The sequence below is a fragment of the Manis javanica genome, chromosome 6 (genome assembly GCF_040802235.1).
Source record: "Manis javanica isolate MJ-LG chromosome 6, MJ_LKY, whole genome shotgun sequence".
In the NCBI taxonomy this organism is placed as follows: domain Eukaryota; kingdom Metazoa; phylum Chordata; class Mammalia; order Pholidota; family Manidae; genus Manis; species Manis javanica.
Window position 1 is genome coordinate 112996792 of NC_133161.1, and position 21383 is coordinate 113018174.

General features: G+C 37.9%; 1 protein-coding gene across 2 annotated transcripts in view; it reads right to left on the reverse strand.

Moving 5' to 3' along the window:
- Positions 1-21383, reverse strand: part of DDX10 (DEAD-box helicase 10) — a 315320-nt gene that overhangs the window by 91854 nt on the left and 202083 nt on the right. The gene's annotated exons all lie outside the window — the stretch shown is intronic.

Consider the following 21383-nt stretch of genomic DNA (forward strand, 5'->3'; position numbering starts at 1 on the left):
ATATTGGAAATTAAGTTGGAGGTTTGCGACAATTTGAAAAAATATTTTTTTTCTCTAGCTTACTTTATTTTAAGAATACAGTATATAATACATACAACATACAAAATATGTGCTGACTAGATTTTTTTCCACAGGAAAGTCCAGTGCCCCACCCCACCACTGCACTATTCAAGGGTCAACATACTAGGGAGAAAAATAAATCAGAGTAAGAGAATGCAGGGTGGGGGGAGGAGAAAGGAGTCAAGGAAAGAGGTAACGTAACTATATCGGGTGCGAACGACAAAGGACAAAACCAACTTAGTGTGTCTGAGAAATAATCAGGAGGGCCCGACGTCAAGTGAGGTAAGGGGAGGACAGCGGGAGACATGATCAGAGAGGAGCTGGGAGCTAGGTCCTCATGCAGGACTTTGCAGTTTCATTACATTAGGGAATGCCTTTGAGGGGGAAGTTTTGAGCAGAGGAGTGAAATAATGTGATATAATGAACCTTATTTTAAAGGTTCATTCCGGCTACTATATTAAGAATAAACTGGGGTGGGGTGCACGGGCAGGCAGGAAGGGTAAGAGAAGGGATACAACTAAACTAGTTAGAGGGCTTTTATGATTAATAATCCATGCAAGACATGATGGATGCTTGGATCAAAGTGTTAATAGTGGGGGTTGTCAAAAAGTGGTTGGATTCTGGATTTAAGAAAGTATTTTAAAGTAATTTTAGATTTACAGAAAATTTGCTAAGATAGTACAGAATTCCCAAATAACCCTCACTCAGATTTCCTCAGTTGTTAACATTTTATGGTATGTTTGTCACAACTAAGAAAACAATACTGGCATAATACTATTAACTAACCTCTAGACTTAATTTGAACTTCATCAATTTTTCTGGATCATTCTTAAGGTAAAACCAACTAATTAATTGATTTATTAATTAACTGTGACACAGTGGCAGAATGAGAATTCAAGGGTATCTCTGAGCTCCTGCCTGAGGCTACCAGACGAAGAAGGATGGGACTGCCATTTCCTGGGATGAGGAAGACCATGGGGAAAACAACTGGGAAAACAAAACTTGTCTGAATTTGGCTATGTTAAGTTTGAGATTCCTACTAAAAATCCAAGTGGAGATGTCTGAAAGGCAGTTGGTTATATGAGCATTGATCTCAAGGAAAGGAACATATTAGTTTAAGAGAGATTTTAAAAATAGAATTGCAAGAACTTGATGCATAATTGCATATGATGAGTATGTGGAGGAAGAGAAAAATGACTCCCAGATTTCTGCACAAGAAAAAAAATAAAACCTGTATGTGATGATAGAAAATTTTTTCATTTTTAGCCTTTTCTTAATTAATATCCACATTTTTACCATAATTCTCTATGGTGAAGCTAAAAAACTCAACTATCAACATTTCAGTAATAACCTTTAAAAAAGTTAGCACATTTTGCACAAAGTATTATTTTTAAAAGAACAGGATATATATCAAACATATCAAACTTGTCTTTGTAAATGAAACAAAAATGATTTTGGCAAAATTTTAGGAGTTCAGAAAGGTACAAAATTGAGATTTTAAAGTTTACTTGTATACAGATATATTTAATATTTGTTCATCTTTGATTTTCAGACTAATATTAATGATCTGCAGTCTGTTCAGAGTGAAGCTTTTAGCAAGAATTATTCTTTATAATGACTTTCAGAAAGGTTAAGAATTTTTTAAAAAGTAGGATGCTAATGAAAGTTTATCAATGAAAATATAGAACGATCTATAAGACGAGTTCCAACACATCTGTAACAATTCACACTTGACGAAAGACCTGCCGACACATCTTACTGCAAATGATATGCTTCTGAGGTTTATATATCAGTATTTTCAGATTTGAACATTAAACAATGAAAAAAGCTCCCACAATTCAGTTCCTTCCAAACAGAAAATGAGTGATGAAAACTATCATAGGTCATGACAGAGGATAATGGCAATTTTACATCCCGGCCTTGCTGGGTAAATGGGCTGGAATTTTACAACAGACCAAAAAGTCTCTTAAAAAGGAAAGAATCAGGATCAAGGGAAGATGGCAGTGTGAGTAGTTCAGTGGAAATCCCCTCCCAAAAACATACATATTTATGAAAATACAATAAATACAACTATTCCTAAAGAGACACCAGTGGATACAGTACAACAGCCAGGATACATCTACATCTGCGAGAACTCAACATCACACGAAGGGGGTAAGATACAAGCCGTGGCCAGGCAGGACCCAAACGCCCCCTAACCCCAGACCCAGTGGGAGGAAAGGAGTCGGAACGGGGAGGGAGTGAAAGCCCAGAACTGCTAAACAACCAGCTCTAGAAATCCACACCCGGAATGCAGACACAAGGTGCACAGGGTCCTAGATAATAGAGAAATGGAAAAAGCAAAACCTGCGGGACACCAGTGCCCCTGAGAAAAAAGAAAAGTGAGTGCTTTTTGCAAGTCTTAAAGAGACAGAGACCCCACAGCTGGATGAAGTCGTCCCAGCACACTTAGCCAACAGCTGGGAATCCTGGAGAACTTTAGGCGCCCTAATCCCCGGGCGGCAGCGCAGCTCTGAAGCCCCTCATGGAACTAAGAAGCCTGCCAGTCATTCCCCCAACTGGCATGGACCCCAACACACCGGCTCAGTAGTTGGAGAGTGGCAGCACGTGCCAGGGGCGGCGGTGCCTGAGGGGACAAGGAGCAGCCCGCATGCGCCGGTGGCACCACAAGGGACCAGGAGCGGATAGTGCAAGCCCGCCGCAGCAGCAACCAAGCAGCCCAGGAGCAGCCAGTGTGCACCGGTGGCAGCAGCGCCAGAGGGGCCCAGGAGAGGTCCACGCGAGCCCGCAGCAGTGGCAACCAAGAGGCCAGGGAGCAGCCCACATGCACCTGCAGCAGTGCCAGAGGGACCAGCCGCGCTCCCAGCGGCTGACCGGAATCCCAGCCTGACACACAGCCACCCGGGCCAGACCCAAAGGCTGCTGCTGGCACACAGCTGCCCAGCCGGAGCGCCACTATTGAGAAGAAGCACACCTGGCATGCCTGCCACTCCCCAAAGGGCTCTGCACTGCTCTGACGGAGACCCAGCCAACAGCAGCTTAGGGGACTAACCCATTGGCTGCTCCAGGAGTGCAGGTAACTGACACAGGCAGCGGAGAAGGGCAAGGCATCCAGCAAGCAGGAAAGGTCTTTCTTCTCCCAGCTGACACACCCGCAACCTGCCTACAGCCACCACTATCACCATGAAAAGGCAGAAAAATTTCTTCCAGTCCAAAATAGTCCAGGCAACCCCTGAGAGAGGATATGCAGAGGCAGACCTAAACAGTCTCCCTGAAAAAGAATTCAAAATAAAAATCATAAACATGCTGATGGAGCTGCAGAGAAATACACAAGAGCTAAGGGATGACATCCGGAGGGAGGTTACAGAAATGACACAATCTCTGGAAGGATTTATAGGCAGAATGGATAATATGCAAGAGGCCATTGATGGAATAGAAACCAGAGAACAGGAACACAGAGAAGCTGACATACAGACAGATAAAAGGATCTCCAGGAATGAAACAATATTAAAAGAACTGTGTGACCAATCCAAAAGGAACAATACCCGCATTATAGGGGTACCAGAAGATGAACAGAGAGAAAAAGGGACAGAAAGTGTCTTTGAAGAAGTAATTGCTGAAAACTTCCCCAAACTGGGAGAGGAAATAGTTGCTCAGACTACGGAAGCACACAGAACTCCCAACAGAGGGGACCCAAAGAGGACAACACCAAGACACATAATAATTAAAATGGCAAAGATCAAAAACAAGGACAGAGTATTAAAGGCAACCAGAAAGAGAAAAAAGGTCAACTACAAAAGAAAACCCATTAGGCTATCATCAGACTTCTCAACAGAAATTTACAGGTCCGAAGAGAATGGCATGATATATTTAATGCAATGAAACAGAAGGGCCTTGAACCAAGAATACTGCATTCAGCACAATTATCATTTAAATATGAAGGAGGGATTAAACAATTCCCAGACAAGCAAAAGTTGAGGGAATTTGCCTCCCACAAACCACCTCTACAGGGTATTTTAGAGGGACTGCTCTAGATGGGAGCACTCCTAAAAACAGCACAGAACAAAACACCCAACATATAAAGAATGGAGGAGGAGGAATAAGAAGGGAGAGAAATAAAGAAGAATCATCAGACTGTGTTTATAATAGCTCAATAAGAGAGTTAACTTAGACAGTAAGGTATTAAAAAAGGAAAAAGCTAACCTTGAACGTTTGGTAACCACGAATCTAAAGCCTGCAATGGCAGTAAATACATATCTTTCAATAATCACCCTAAATGTAAATGGACTGAATGCACCAATCAAAAGACACAGAGTAATAGAATGGATAAAAAAGCAAGACCCATTTATATGCTGCTTAAAAGAGACTCACCTCAAACCCAAAGACATGCACAGACTAAAAGTCAAGGGATGGAAAAACATATTTCATGCAAACAACAGGGAGAAAAAAAGCAGGTGTTGCAGTACTAGTATCAGACAAAATAGACGTCAAAACAAAGAAAGTAACCAGAGATAAAGAAGGACATTACATAATGATAAAGGGGTCAATCCAACAAGAGGATATAACCAATAATTACATATATGCACCCAATACAGGAGCACCAACATATGTGAAACAAATACTAACAGAATTAAAGGAGGAAATAGAAATGTAATGCATTTGTTTTGGGAGATTTTAACATACCACTCACTCCAAAGGACAGATCCACCACACAGAAAATAACTAAGGACACAGAGGCACTGAACAACACAGTAGAAAAGATGGACCCAATTGACATCTATAGAACTCTACATCCAAAAGCAACAGGATACACATTCTTCTCAAGTGCACATGGAACATTCTCCAGAATAGACCATATACTAGGCCACAAAAAGAGCCTCAGTAAATTCAAAAAGATTGAAATCCTACCAAACAACTTCTCAGATGACAAATGTATAAGACTAAAAATAAATTGTACAAAGAAAGTAAAAAGGCTCACAAACACATGGACGCTTAACAACATGCTCCTAAATAATCAATGGATCAATGACCAAATTGAAATGAAGATCCAGCAATATATGGAAACAAATGACAACAACACAAAGCCCCAACTTCTGTGGGACGCAGCAAAAGCAGTCTTAAGAGGAATGTATATAGCAATCCAGGCATATTTAAAGAAGGAAGAACCAACCCAAATGAATAGTCTAATGTCACAATTATTGAAATTGGAAAAAGAAGAACAAATGAGGCCTAAGGTCAGCAGACAGATGGACATAATAAAGATCAGAGAAGAAATAAATAAAATTGAGAAGAATAAAACAATAGCAAAAATCAATGAAACCAAGAGCTGGTTCTTTGAGAAAACAAACAAAATAGATAAGCCTCTAGCCAAACTTATTAAGAGAAAAAGAGAATCAACACAAATCAACAGAATCAGAAATGAGAACGGAAAAATCACGACAGACTTCACAGAAATACAAAGAATTTTTAAAGACTACTATGAAAACCTATATACTAACAAGCTGGAAAACCTAGGAGAAATGGACAACTTCCTAGAAAAATACAACCTTCCAAGACTGACCCAGAAAGAAACAGAAAATCTAAACAGAACAATTACCAGCAACAAAACTGAAGCGGTAATCAAAAAACTACCAAAGAACAAAAACCCCGGGCCAGATGGATTCACCTCGAAATTTTATCAGACATACAGAGAAGACATAATACCTATTCTCCTTAAAGTTTTCCAAAAAATAGAAGAGGAGGGAATACTACCAAACACATTCTATGAAGCCAACATCACCCTAATACCAAAACCAGGCAAAGACCTCACCAAAAAGGAAAACTACAGACAATATCCCTGATGAATGTAGATGCAAAAGTACTCAACAATATATTAGCAAATTGAATTAAAAAACACATCAAAAGGATCATACACCATGATCAAGTGGGATTCATCCCAGGGATGCAAGGATGGGACAACATTTGAAAATCTATCAACATCATTCACCACATCAACAAAAAGAGGGACAAAAAACACATGATCATCTCCATAGATGCTGAAAAAGCATTCGACAAAATTCAAGATACATTCATGATAAATACTCTCAACAAAATGGGCATAGAGGGCAAGTACCTCAACATAATACAGGCCATATATGATAACCCACAGCCAACATCATACTGAACAGCGAGACGCTGAAAGATTTTCCTCGGACATCGGGAACAAGATAAGGATGCCCACTCTCCCCACTGTCATTCAACATAGTACTGGAGGTCCTAGCCATGACAGTCAGACAAAACAAACAAATGCAAGGAATCCAGATTGATAAAGAAGACGTCAAACTGTCACTATTTGCAGATAACATGATATTGTACATAAAAAATCCTAAAGACTCCACTCCAAAACTACTGTAACTAATATCGGAATTCAGCAAAGTTGCAGGATATGAAATTAACACCCAGAAATCTGTGACGTTCCTAAACACTAACAATGAACTAATAGAAAGAAAAATCAGGAAAACAATTGCATTCACAATAGCATCAAAAAGAATAAAATACCTAGGAATAAAACTAACCAAGGAAGTGAAAGACATATACCCTGAAAACTATAAGAGAACACTCCTAAGAGAAATTAAAGAGGACACTCACAAATGGAAACTCATCCCATGCTCCTGGCTAGGAATAATTAATATCGTCAAAATGGCCATACTGCCCAAAGCAATATAGAGATTTGATGCAATCCCTATCAAATTACCAACAGCATTCTTCAATGAACTGGAACAAATAGTTCAAAAATTCATATGGAAACACCAAAGACCCCGAACAGCCAGAGCAATCCTGAGAAGGAAGAATAAAGTGAGGGGGATCTCACTCCCCAACTTCAAGCTCTACTACAAAGCCACAGTAATCAAGACAATTTGGTACTGGCACAAGAACAGAGCCACAGACCAATGGAACAGAATAGAGACTCCAAACATTAACCCAAACATATATGGTCAATTAATATACGATAAAGGAGCCATGGACATACAATGGGGAAATGACAGTCTCTTCAACAGATGATGCTGGCAAAACTGGACAGCTACATGTACGAGAATGAAACTGGATCACTGTCTAACCCCATAAACAAAAGTAAATTTGAAATGAAACCATAAAACTCTTAGGAAAAAACATAGGCAAAAATCTCATGGACATAAACATGAGTGACTTCTTCATGAACATATCTCCCCCAGGCAAGGGAAACAAAAGCAAAAATGAACAAGTGTAACTATATCAAGCTAAAAAGCTTCTGTACAGCAAAGGACACCATCAATAGAACAAAAAGGTATCCTATAGTATGGGAGAACATATTCATAAATGACAGATCCGATAAAGGATTGACATCCAAAATATATAAAGAGCTCACATGCCTCAACAAACAAAAAGCAAATAATTCAATTAAAAAATGGGCAGAGGAGCTGAATAGACAGTTTTCTAAAGAAGAAATCCAGATGGCCAACAGGCACATGAAAAGATGCTCCACATCGCTTGTCATCAGAGAAATGCAAATTAAAACCACAATGAGATATCACCTCACACCAGTAAGGGTCGCCATCATCGAAAAGACAAAGAAGAACAAATGTTGGCGAGCTTGTGGAGAAAGGGGAACCCTCCTACACTGCTGGTGGGAATGTAAACTAGTTCAACCATTGTGGAAAGCAGTATGTAGATCCCTCAGAATGCTCAGAATAGAAATACCATTTGACCCAGGAATTCCACTTCTAGGAATTTACCCTAAGAATGCAGCACTCCTGTTTGAAAAAGACAGATGCACCCCTATGTTTATCACTGCACTGTTTACAATAGCCAAGATATGGAAACAACCTAAATGTCCATCAGTAGATGAATGGATAAAGAAGATGTGGTACATATACACAATGGAATATTACACAGCCATAAGAAAAAAACAGATCCTACCATTCGCAACAACATGGATGGAGCTAGAGGGTATTATGCTCAGTGAAATAAGCCAAGTGAAGAAGGACAAGTACCAAATGATTTCCCTCATATGTGGAGTATAAGAAAAAAGGAAAACTGAAGGAACAAAACAGCAGCAGAATCACAGAACCCAAGAATGGACTAATAGTTACCAAAGGGAAAGGTACTGGGGAAGATGGGTGGGAAGGGAGGGATAAGGGCTTGGAAAAACAAAGAGGGCATTAGATTAGCATGTATAGTGCATGGGGGGCACAGGGAGGGTTATGCAACACAGAGAAGACAAGTAATGGTTTTACAGCATCTTACTACACAGATGGACAGTGACTGTGAGGGGGTATGTGGGGTGGACTTGGTTAAGGGGGGAACCTAGTAAACATAATGCTCTTTCTGTAATTGTAGATTAATGATACCAAAATTTAAAAAAAAACATTATCCAAAAACAAAAAAAAAATGGGCAGAGGAGCTGAATAGACAGTTCTCTAAAGAAGAAATTCAGATGGCCAACAGACACATGAAAAGATGCTCCACATCGCTTGTCATCAGAGAAATGCAAATTAAAACCACAATGAGATATCATCTCACACCAGTAAGGATCGCCACCATCCTAAAGACAAACAACAACAAATGTTGGCGAGGTTGTGGAGAAAGGGGTACCCTCCTACACTGTTGGTGGGAATGTAAATTAGTTCAACCATTGTGGAAAGTAGTACGGAGGTTCCTCAAAAAGCTCAAAATAGAAATACCATTTGACCCAGGAATTCCACTTCTAGGAATTTACCCTAAGAATGCAGCAGCCCAGTTTGAAAAAGACAGATGCACCCCTATGTTTATCGCAGCACTATTTACAATAGCCAAGAAACAGAAGCCACCTAAATGTCCATCAGTAAATGAATGGATAAAGAAGATGTGGTACATATACACAATGGAATATTATTCAGCCATAAGAAGAAAACATTTCCTAACATTCACAACAACATGGATGGAGCTAGAGGGTATTATGCTTAGTGAAATAAGCCATGCGAAGAAACACAAGTACCAAATGATTTCACTCATATGTGGAGTACAAGAGCAAAGAGAAACTGAAGGAACAAAACAGCAGCAGAATCACAGAGCCCAGAAATGGACTAACAGTTATCAAAGGGAAAGGGACTGGGGAGGATGGGTGGGAAGGGAGGGATAAGGCAAGAAAAAGAAAGGGAGCATTATAATTAGCATGTATAATGTGGAGGGGGTACAGGGCAGGCTCTACAACAGAGTAGTCAAGTAGTGATTTTACAGCAACTTGCTACGCTGATGGACAGTGACTGTGAAGGGGTATGTGGGGGGGACTTGGTGAAGGGAGGCACCTAGTAAACATAATGTTCTTCATGTAATTGTAGATTAATGATACCAAAATAAAATTAAAATAAAAAAAAGAAAGAATCAGAGTTCAGGATGCATGGATAAGGCTTCCATCATAAAAGCAAATTCTTCACACAATTATCTGAGTTTTCCTTTAATTCTAACCCATCTCTTCCATTTCCATCACTACTGTTACCTCTTACCCAGACTTCTGAAAAGGCCAGTTAGCTAAATTCTTCCTTCTACTCACTCATCTAGCAGTCAGAAAACCTGAGCTTAATTCCTAACTGTGGCTTTAAATTTGAAACAAGGATTTTCCATCTTTAAATCTCAGTTTCTTCATCTGAGAGAAAGCAATAAATATCTCCTCTTATCTACCTCTCAAGGTTATTACAAGGAAGAAGTTAAATAATGCATTTTAAAGTTATTTATAAACTGTAAAGGAGTTCTGTTGGAGTGTTATCATCATATTCCTGGCACAAAGACATAATCATGCTTATCACCCTGACACAAATTCTTCAAGGACTTTCTGTTGCCCATTAGACTGGAGACAAGTAACTTGGCCTGGCACTCAAGAATCTCTGCAACAAGACCACAGTGTATCCCCTCTGGCTTTACCTCCTCATAAAATAATCCACTTTTGAGTCACAGTAGACTAGTGTTTATCAGACTGCACATATTACCTCATTACCAAGTCAGGAAGTCATTGAGTAGACCATGACTATCATTTTCAAAAAAGGAAATAGAATATTCTAAGCATCTATATATTCTAAGGGTAAGTACTGTTTTGTGAAATTCGTCTTCCAGTGTTGTGTGCACACGTTATTGGGAAGTAATGTAAAATGTGTTTCTTACTCTAGGGTCCAGACAAAAATGTGGAAAACCCCAGAGTGAACTCCTCAGTCTTCTACAACCATACTGTCTGACCGTCAGCCATCTAACCATACTGAGCATGTTCCTTGCACCTGGATTGCCCTTCTACCTAGACTTTCCGGGTCTTCTTTCCATATCTGAAAAATGGTGGTAACACAAATGCTGCTATGAACAGTAGATCAAAGTCTTTGTTTATTACATATTAAATGAGATGAGGTGCCAAAAGATTCCCTCTTCCCATTGTTCTCTGACCGCAAACCCATGCGACACAGTAAAGAAGCACTGTCATGAGATGTAAGCACTGGAGGCAAAAGAAAAATGAACTCAGTGGACAACAAGAATATTTGTAAAACTAGGAGTTTCCTATTACCTTGGACCCAAGCTCCTATTCATATTAAAAAAGGACTTAAGCCAAACTATGTATGGACCCACCTGAAGACAGCTAGCTTAATATTTCCTGATGTCTGAGGACAAAAATTACAATCAGTACTGTAACAGAGTGGTACCCTCTGGGACTTGTGAGATTCCTGAGGGCTCTGTCCCTATCTACTGTGCTTTTCAATCATGAGGTCTGTTTTATCATAGGTTTTTTATACATTTTCCTTGCTGTTAGTATCTCCATTCACTGATGAAAAGGGGGCTGGCCTTTAACAAACTACCTGTAGTAATTTGCTCTTTAACCTTCATAGCTTAATACGGCCCAAAATCATGTTTCTTAGAACTAGGAACAAAATGTAAACCAATGTGTAATGACTGTGGGCCTTCCTTGGAGGCAGAAGGCTCAGGGCCCAGATGCTGTGACTTGTACGATGAATGGTCAGAGGCCTTTTGTTCACTTCCTGCCTCTGACTATGGTAGTCAATTTTCAATAGGTGAGGTATAGTATCAGGCATGACACTAGATTTCAATTTTTGTAATTATTTGCTTACATTTATACTGAAACCAGCCAAGGTGAAGAATCAAATGAAGTTTGGCTTATTCTTCAAAGTTCTAACTCCAACTCAGACTACCCAATATTTGTCAAAGCAAAAATAATAAAATATGAGCTGCATATGTAAACACACATCCCTACTTCCCCTCACATCTCTTCACAGCTCTATCACACACACTATTAGTACATTCTACTATTTGCAGCCTCAAGTTGTACCACTCAACTCTGAGAAGCTCTACCAGCCAGGAAAAACCCTGCTGGTAATAACTTATGCCTTAATGCTTCCTTGCTTCTGTCTGATGCCAACTTGGTACATTCAACCCTACTTATTGCCAATATAGTATTTCTATGCCCCATTACAATTAAAGAATTTACAGGAACACTTTATGTTTATTTCTGTTTCAAGACCTGACTCAAATGGCTCCCTTCGTGGAATCCTCTCTTTTTTGAATCCTACAAGTCAAAAATAACCTCTCCAACTTCCAAATTGTTTGCATCTTGTATCACTTACACGAGCTGCTGCTACTATAATCATGTCATTATCTTGTCTCTTTCCCTCAATTTTCCTTCTAGAAAAGAAGTTAAATGTAAGATTGTGGACTCAGCCACTTACTGAATGTCAGTCCTTGGGCACATTTATTTAATTTCTTTACTCTCCAGGTCCCTCATCTATCAAATTGTGTGAGAATACCTCCATGTGAGTACTAACATGCACAATGCATGTTATGCAATAGTTTAATATTAGCTACTTAATATTGGCCCCGTTATGCATCCTTGTACTTTCTGAAGCCCTTAGTACCTACAGGAGCCAAGTTCATGCCCCACTCAGTCATCAGTCTTTCACAGTACAGTTCTTGAATACCTTAAATAAAACATTTCTTCCTCATTACTCACACTCACTGCCCTACCCCAGGCTGTCATTATTTAACATCTAAACTACTGAGATGGCCTCCTAGCTGAGTTTCCTGACTCTCCCAGCCCTCCAATCCAACCACACAATCCAAACAGCATCAATCCTGGTAAGGTCATAATGATATTCTAATTGCTGAGCCATGTTTGCTTCCACTTTTCATCCTATTACATCTCTCTAGCCTTTAGCCCTCTTGACCAGGTAATTCTTTAAGTTCTCTCTTCATACTTCCTAGGCCAATACATCAACTTCCCTTCCTTTCCTCCTATCGTTCTGACAATATCTTCTCAAAGGTCCTAACTCCTTTCATCTGCCTTCCCCTTAAATTTCATTGTTCCCCAGGATCTGTGACTGGCTCTCTCTCATTTACTCTCTGGAGTCAGACTCTCCAGACTGGAATACTGAATCACAACAGACAAGAAGTGTGCAACCTTTCTACACTAAAATTACTTCACCTATTAAGTGGAGACGATAATATTATAACCTATAACTTCAAGGGCTGAAGATTATACACTAAAATACATTTTTTAAACCCACAGAAATCACTTAGAGTCATAGCTCACACATAGAAAACACTATGTTTCATTTTTTTCCCCCTTTGACTTCAACCATTATATAGAGAAACAATTCACAAACTTCTCTATCATAGCATTCATTACACTGTAGTACTTACAATTTTTTCCATTAGATCTATAGCTCCTGAGAAGTAGGTTAAACCTATCTTGGAATTTTGAGGGCCAGCACATAGTAGGCATTCAAAAACATGTGGAGTAAATGAATTGAATCCTTCTAGGATCAGCCTACCTCTGCTCAAAACATTCACTGCATCCCCCACACTCTCCTGATTCAGCCCAAATCTTTAACCAGGCATTTGAGAGCTTCTAAAATGCAATCTTCTCCTAGCTCTCGTTATTCCTCTTGCATGCCAGTGAAGACTGACAGACCCTCCCAAATTATATGCTTGCCAAAAGCCCCAAGAATGCCAATCAAACCCTTTGTACTGGAAGGTTTATAGTTTCTTGCTGTATTTCTAACACTGGTGAAGATGCTATATAGAACAGACAACACACTTGGAAGTATTATGTGGGAAGGTTAGAAAGGATCTAACAATGACACAATACTTCATCAGTTCCTGAATTAAAAAAGGAATTCACAACTATAGGGTCTAAAGAGGCTATCCAGAATATCTAGTCCAGGACCCTTCAAGTAAGTTGAGCAGTTTGCTCAAGGGCACACTGTGATCTCTTGGCAGCACAGAAATCAGGCTTTTGGCCGTTTAGGTCCTCTAGGTCAGCACTGGTCCCACCTGACAAATGAGGGCCACTTTCTCCCACTGCGGCAACTCACAGGGCTCTCCTCCCAACACCGAGCTAAACCAAGATAGGATTTACATGTGTACATGCCATCGAGAAGGCAATTCTGGGTAACATACCTCCCATACCCGTACCCCCTTATATCCAAGTATTTGTTCAGAGGCTGTTCATAGGTTTCAGGGCAAGAACAAAAGGGGATCATTCTCTGATGCCAATCTGCAAGCAGACACACTGAGGGAGACCTAGAACTGGTTATGCCAGGTTATAAACTGACTCAAGAGACCTAGTGTGCATTTATCCACATATTTCTAGTACAGATTCTGCCATAGTGGCATAAACCAAACCAAAAATGGAAAAGGCTTAGCACCTCAGGGTTGTAAGCAAGTACTAAGTGCATATCTGGATTTAGACCACTGACTCCTAATGGTGTGCTGGTAGCACCCTAACTGTATACACAGATACTGCATGAATGCATGCAAATAAATCCCCTTCCCCAGAGATTTTACAGGAGGAGAGTAAAGATGGAGGGAGCTACTACATATGTGCATTCTGAGACATCTTCCAGCGACGTGAATTCAACACACACTCCAATCCTGACTTAACTACTAGTTTAGACCCTGGTTAATTCAGAAGAAGCCTGCGTAAAAAGGCAACATATAATAATAGTACTGATAACACTAGCTCACATTTTTTATAGTGATTCACAGCTCACTAAGCCCTTACACATTTCTCATCTTCACAAGAGACCTGTAAGGCTAACAATGCAGGCAACATTACTGCTGTCAGTCAGCAGAGGAGGAAACTGAAGCTCAGGGGGGAAGATGACAGCCCTAGATTCCAAAGCTCACTGTCGAGCACTGAATGAACCTGGGTCTTGTATTTCCAAATCTCTTGCAGTTTAGTAGGCCCCTAACAACCTGGCAGTTAATGATGAAAAGCTGACATTAAACGTGAAATCTATGATCTAACATTACTGATGAACTCCCAATGCAAACTGTAGTATCATTCTATCTTGATTTTCTATTTTACTTAGAGATGACCTAATATTTTTTCTTCCTTTTTCCACTTTCTGTTATCCTCAAAGGAACACCACAAAAATACCATGTACCAGCTGTACTGAGAAGGGCAAATATCTTAGGGTTGGATGGATGCCAGGAGGCAGTGATCAATTGCAGTCACATTTAGAATTTAAATGAGACTCCTGTTAAAAGCAATTCAATGAAGCTGAAGCCCTATAGCAATACACTTTCTAGTTTCCAAAGAAGGCTGCACTAATATAAATAAATGGATAAGCTTGAGAGTGCATATCATTTCTATCTGAAGGAAATGTGTCTGTAATAAGGGGGGAGAAATTGATGTACACAGCCTGAAAAATCAAGATGGGTAAAACAAAACAATTGGTCTTAATTCTAGCAGTGAACATATTACAGTCCAAAGACAGACAAGCAATATGACTCTTAATAAAGGAATTTTTGAATCATATGTACAGTATTTCTGTAACATTTTCAAAGCTTAACATTTGATTTGAAATTACAGAAGATTTACTCCCTCAAGTTAACATAAAATGAGGCTACATTAACAAAGGAAGTTACTTTGTCTTTAATAATACTATAAACTCTTACTACTGGACCAGGTAACATGACCAATGCTAAGTACCTGTCAAAGTGATATTTATTTATAGATGGTAAAAGTAAGGGAGTAAATACTTAATTCACATAAGATGCACATAGAGAAGTATTTGAATTAGCAGAGTCTATGGCAAGAATGAGGTAAATGAAATGAAAAAAGCCTACTCATGAGAAGATAATCACCTTTGATTGGATCCTTCAAGCTCTGAATATTTCTCAATTTCTGTGGTTGGTTATTATGAATACATTTCCATTTATAAAGCTACAATAGTTACAAATGGGGCCATTCATACTACTATCTCTTTCATCACCCTTGTGTTTCATATTCCAAATACAGCCCAGCATTCAATAGTTCTAAGGGTTATTTCAGATGGCATGAAAAACAGAGATCTGGACAACATTCCAAGGCCATGAAATAGCCTCAGAAATTTAGTGCACAAAAGGGAGAAAAATCTCTGGGGTAGGGAGGAGGTTAAAGGACTTTGCATGGCACAATGCTTACTGTGCCCACTTAGAAAATACACATATTTTTATTTTTAATTTGCATGGGAATGAAAACATTTTCTCATTTAGGAGAAAACTATAAGTTTTAGGAGGTAAAACATCATACTTCTGGCAACAAGGGGTTTTAAAAAGAAATGTGTAAGAAGTGTTAAAAGCCATAAAAAAGAAAGAAATCCTGCCATTTGTAACAACATGGATGGACCTGGAGGGTGTTACGCTAAATGAAATAAACCAGGTGGAAAAAGACAAATATTATAAGACTTCATTTATTTGTGTAATCTAAAAATAAAACAAAACAAAATGAGCAAAAGAGCAATAGACTAATAGACACTGAGACACTGAGAAGTGACTGGTGTTTACCATGGGGGAGGGATTTGGGTGGGTGGAGAGGTTGAGGCAGCTAAAGGGGCACAAAGATTCTCAATCACAATATAAGCTGGTCACAGGGATGGTAGTACAGCATGGAGAACATAGCCAGGGATTCTGTAACATCTTCCTGTGTTGACAATAACTGCACTAGTCGGGTGATGATTCAGTAATATGGGTAACTGCTGAACCAGTGTGTAGTATACTTGAAATTAATACAAGATTATGTATCAACTATGCTTCAATTAAAAAAAAGAAATGTGTATTTGAGAAATATAAATTAATAATTTTCTCTCATAGCTTTCATAAAACTTAGATGACTCAAGGAACTAATACTTATACAGTTAAAAGAGGTATCCATAATACCCTCTATACTCCTAACTCTACAAATTAAAACATCTGGCCTAAAGCACATAATAGTGATCTAATCTTCTAATTCATTTTTTAAAAATAAACTTTCTAATTGAAGTATGACATATATTCAGGAAAGTGCACAAATCATAAGTATATAGCTTGATAAATTTCAGAGAACACCCCCATTGCCTACCACCAAAATAAGAAATCAGAACACTCCCAAGTTCTACAGAAGACCCCTCCCCTCATGCTGATTCCCAATGTCAGACCCTTTTATCCCCAAAGGTGACCCCACTATCCTGACTCTAATCCCAAACACATATTGCTTTAAAAAAAGACAAATTTCCCATTTACATCAATCCAGACAGAATATTATTAAGGAAACACTGGCCTTGAATGACACATTAGACACCAGATAGATGTAACTAATATACACAAAACATTCCTTTCAAAAACAGAATAACACACATTCTTCCCAAGTGCACATGGAACAGTCTCCAGGACAGATCAGATGTTAGGCCATAAAACAAGTCTCAATAAACTTAAGAAAACTGAAATTATATGAAGCATCTTTTCCAACCACAACAGTATGAAACTAGAAATTAATTACAAGAAGAAAACTGGAAAAAAACACAAACACATGAAGACTAAACAACATGCTACTAAACAATCAATGGACCAACAAAGAAATCAAAGAGGAAATCAAAAAATACCTTCAGCCAAATGAAAATGAAAACACAATGTTCCAAAATCTATGGGATGTAGCAAAAGCAGCTCTAAGAGGGAAACATCATGATAAAGGACCACCTCAAGAAACAAGAAATCTCAATTCAACCTTCCACCTGAAGGAACCAGGAAAAAAAGCAAGTAAAGTCCTAAGTTGATATAAAAAAGGAAATAATACAGAGCAGAGCAGAAATAAATGAAATAGAAATGAAAAAAAAAAAACTAATAAAAAGATCAATGAAATAAAGAGCTAGTTGTGTGAAAAGATAAACAATTAATTGATAAAACTTTTCACAAGACTTACCAAGAACAAGAGAGAGGGCCCAAATAAATAAAATCAAATAAGTTACAATTGATACCACAGAAATTAAAAGGATCATAGAAAAGACTACTACAAAGAATTATACACGAACACAGTGGACACCTAGAAAAAAACAGACAAATTCTAGAAACATGTAATCTTCCAAGATTGAATCAGGAAGAAATAGAAAATCTGAACAGACCCACTACTAATAATGAAATTGAATCAGTAAGCAAAAAACGCCCAAAAAACAAAAGTCCAGACCCAAATGGCTTCACATGTGAATTCTACCAAATGTTTAAAGATGACCTAATACCTTTCCTTCTCACACTATTGCAAACAAAATGAAGAGGAACACTTCCAAGTTCATACTAAGAGGCCAGCATTACTCTGACACCTAAACCAAAGAAAGATACCACAAAAACAAAGCTACAGCCCAGTATCACTGATGAACACAGAAGTAAAAATCCTCAGCAAAATATTAGCAAACCAAATTCAACAATACATTAAAGGTATCATATACCACAGTCAAGTGGGATTTATTCCAGGGGTGCAAGGACGGTTTAACATCCACAGATCAGTCAATGTTATACGCCACATTAATAAAACAATGGATTAAAAACAGATCATCTCAATAGATGCAGAAAAATCTTTTGATAAAATTCAACATCCAGTTATAACAAAAACTCTCAAAAAAGTGGGTATAAGAGAGAACATTTCTCAACATAATAAAGGCCATATATAACAAGCTACAGATAACATCATACTCAACAGTGAGAAGTTGAAAGTGTTTCCTCTGAGCTCAGGATCAAGATAAGGATGCCCACTCTCACCACTTTTATTTAAAATAATATTGGAAGTCCTTGTCCCAGCAATTAGACAAGATATAAAAGGCACCCAAATTAGAAAGGAAGAAGTAAAACTGTCATTATTCACAGATGACATGATGGCATATACAGAGAACCCAAAAACCACCACTCAAAAACTATTGCTAATCACAGCATTATTTACAATATCCTTGATATGGAAGCAACCTCAGTGTCCATTGATAGATGAATGGATAAAGAAGAAGTGGTATGTGTATACACACACATACACATACACACAGACCCACATGATGGAATATTACTCAGCCATAAAAAGAATGAAATCTTGCTACTTACGACAACATGGATGGAGCTAGAGGGTATTATGCTAAGTGAAATAAGTCATAGACAAATACCATACGATTTCATTTATATGTGGAATCTGAAAGACAAAGCACATAACTGAAACAGAAACAAACTCATAGATACAGAGAACAAACTGATGGTTGCCAGGAGGGAGGGGTGTTGGGGGATGGACAAAATAAGTGAAGGGGATTAAGAGGTACAATCTTTCAGTTATAAAATAGATAAAATATAGGAATATAATGTACAGCACAAAAATATAATGAATGACACTGTAACAACTTTGGTGACAAGTGGTTAACTGGATTATTGTGGTACTTATTTCATAATGTATGTAAATACTAAATCATGACATTGTACACCTGAAACTAATACAGTATGTCAATTATTCTTCAATTTTAAAAACCCTATATAATGGAATGCTATTTCATATCTCACTTCTTTTGTTCCCTATGTCTGAAAGTTGTCACGTGTAGCAATAATTCTTTCTTAACTATGTAAAATTCCATTATATCCACATCCACAATTTATCTGCTCTACAGTCTGGGTTATTTCCAGGATTTTATGATTATAAATAATGGTGCCATATGAACATCTTCCTAGACAAGTATGCATTTCTTTTGGGTATATACTTAAGAGAGGAAGCATAGGACTCAGGGGAGGCATACATTTGACTTAGCAGACACTGCCAAAGATTTTTCCCAAGTAGTTGTACTATTAATAAAGAAATATAAAGCTTAGGGAATTACAGCGATTTTGCACCTAAATATACAGTGACTTAGGAAAAGAAACAGATAAATCTAGGCCTCCTAATTTAACACTACTCCCTTCTGAACATTGCAGATAATGCTCAAGAGAAGTAGGGTGAGAATATTTATTAATATAAAATCTGAAGGAAAGAAAATAGAGAAAGTCCTACATAATACCAAAATACCTCTGCATATTAGGTCCTGAGACAGAAACCTGAGTTTTTTTAACCAATTAATTAGATATATGACCTTAACCAAGTCACTTACCTAGCTTCTTTGTAGTAAAGCTTTTTCAATTGCCAGATGTCTACAATGCTTCCACTTAGTAAAGTGGAATACTACTTAATTAAGCAAGTAGGATATACTTGAAGAAAGTGCTCTGAAGAAAACACTATGTAATGTTACAGAAAATCTACACCAACAGTCTATAAACAACAAATTCTGGAGTTCTCATCAAGTAAAGAAATCTTTGAATCCTATAATGTGTAACAATCATAAAGTTTTAATAAGCAAAGGAAAAAATATTCCCACACAAAACATTGAGGACACTGGGCTACATCTTTACCCAAAGAAAGAAAATACAGCAATATAAAGCTAAATACAGCTTTATAGATAGCTACAAAACATTTTATATATAATTCTTTAGAGAATTAAAAAAAAGATGTCAGTGAGAAAAACAAATTCTTCTCAATGATATTTTGGCACATTTGATTACCTCCAGGAACAAATTCTTCCAGCCACTAACTTCTCTCTTTAGAACACTGCCTTTTGGTGCTCTCCAACAAAAGTGTTTGTGCTTAGGAGAGAGGCAGTAAGGCTTGGCCACTCTAAAGCTCACAAACAACAGAGCAGTGAGGAAAAGCTCACCCTCCAAGACTGCTTTCCTTACTCACAAAAATGTATTTGACCAAGTAGTAGTGGATACACCACAAATACTTAAAAATTAGGCATCAGCTTTATTCTCTCAGCCATCTCCAAAATCAGGAATGGTCTTTAGGAATTAGTACAAAGTATATCCATTCTTCTTTTTCCTATCTTCCACTTCTTTTTAGTTCCTGTTATTTCCCTTTCCATTAACTTCTTCCTCCTTTAAGACTGAGGACATAGCCATCACAATAAGAAATAGAGGCTGCTTCTTCCTCCCTGCCCTCCCTGCTATTGATTGTTCTAGATTTTGACTAAGTGTCATGAGTACAGATACTGTTTACAAACCATATGGCAGTGATCTCCATACTTTCTGGTAAAGAACAACATTTTACACCAAACTATTAAGATGGCAAGTGTACATTTGATGTATGGCACTTAAGACAAAAAGGTACTATGAATGTAGCAATACAAATTCACATTCTGACAATCTTAATAGCCTTTACATACTTTTAAACAATGATTAAAATATGTGCACGATATAATTTTTCCTCCTTATAGCCAAAGTTGGGTGCTTATGAGAATTTCAAAAATTCTCTAGTAAGAACATGGAGTACCCAAACACATTCTACTCTTGTAGTAGTGTGAGAATCAATAAAATCAAGTTTTATGGTTATTCTCTAGACCTGTCCATATCTGGCATAAATGAAAGGACTGAGTTGTGAAACAAATCTTAAGAAGATAGGAGAAGGACCTATATGTACTTTTTCTACCAGTATACTTAAAATTCTTGTATACTACATCAGAAATTATGATGGCACAATCTCCCAACAGACAGTAACAACTTCATTAACAGCCAATCTCATCATGCAGACCATTAATGAATGGTAATAAATATATAAATATGGGTCAAAGATTCTAAGTATCATTCTCCACAGTCACGATGGAGACACACATACACATATGCTCATAGTTTCTACAAATTAGAATGTGTATTAACCATTATAAATCACACACTCAACTATACAATTACCAACCGATAACAATGATTCAAATAAAGGTAATTTGTTTTGTTACTTTAAGAGTAACAAATTTGTTTACTTTAAGAGTAAATATACTTGCATTCTACTGATGCATTCAAGAAATATTTATGAGCATTTACTATGTGCCATCTTTGCAAAACCTCAGAAGCTGCTCTCAAGAAGTTTGCAATCTAATAATGAGAGAGACAACCACAAAGTATGACAAAATAATGTATAAAAAGTATAATGGAGCAGAGAGGAAGAAATGTTTAAATTTGCCTAAAGGAGGTAGGAAAAACTTCAAAAAGGAAATAGT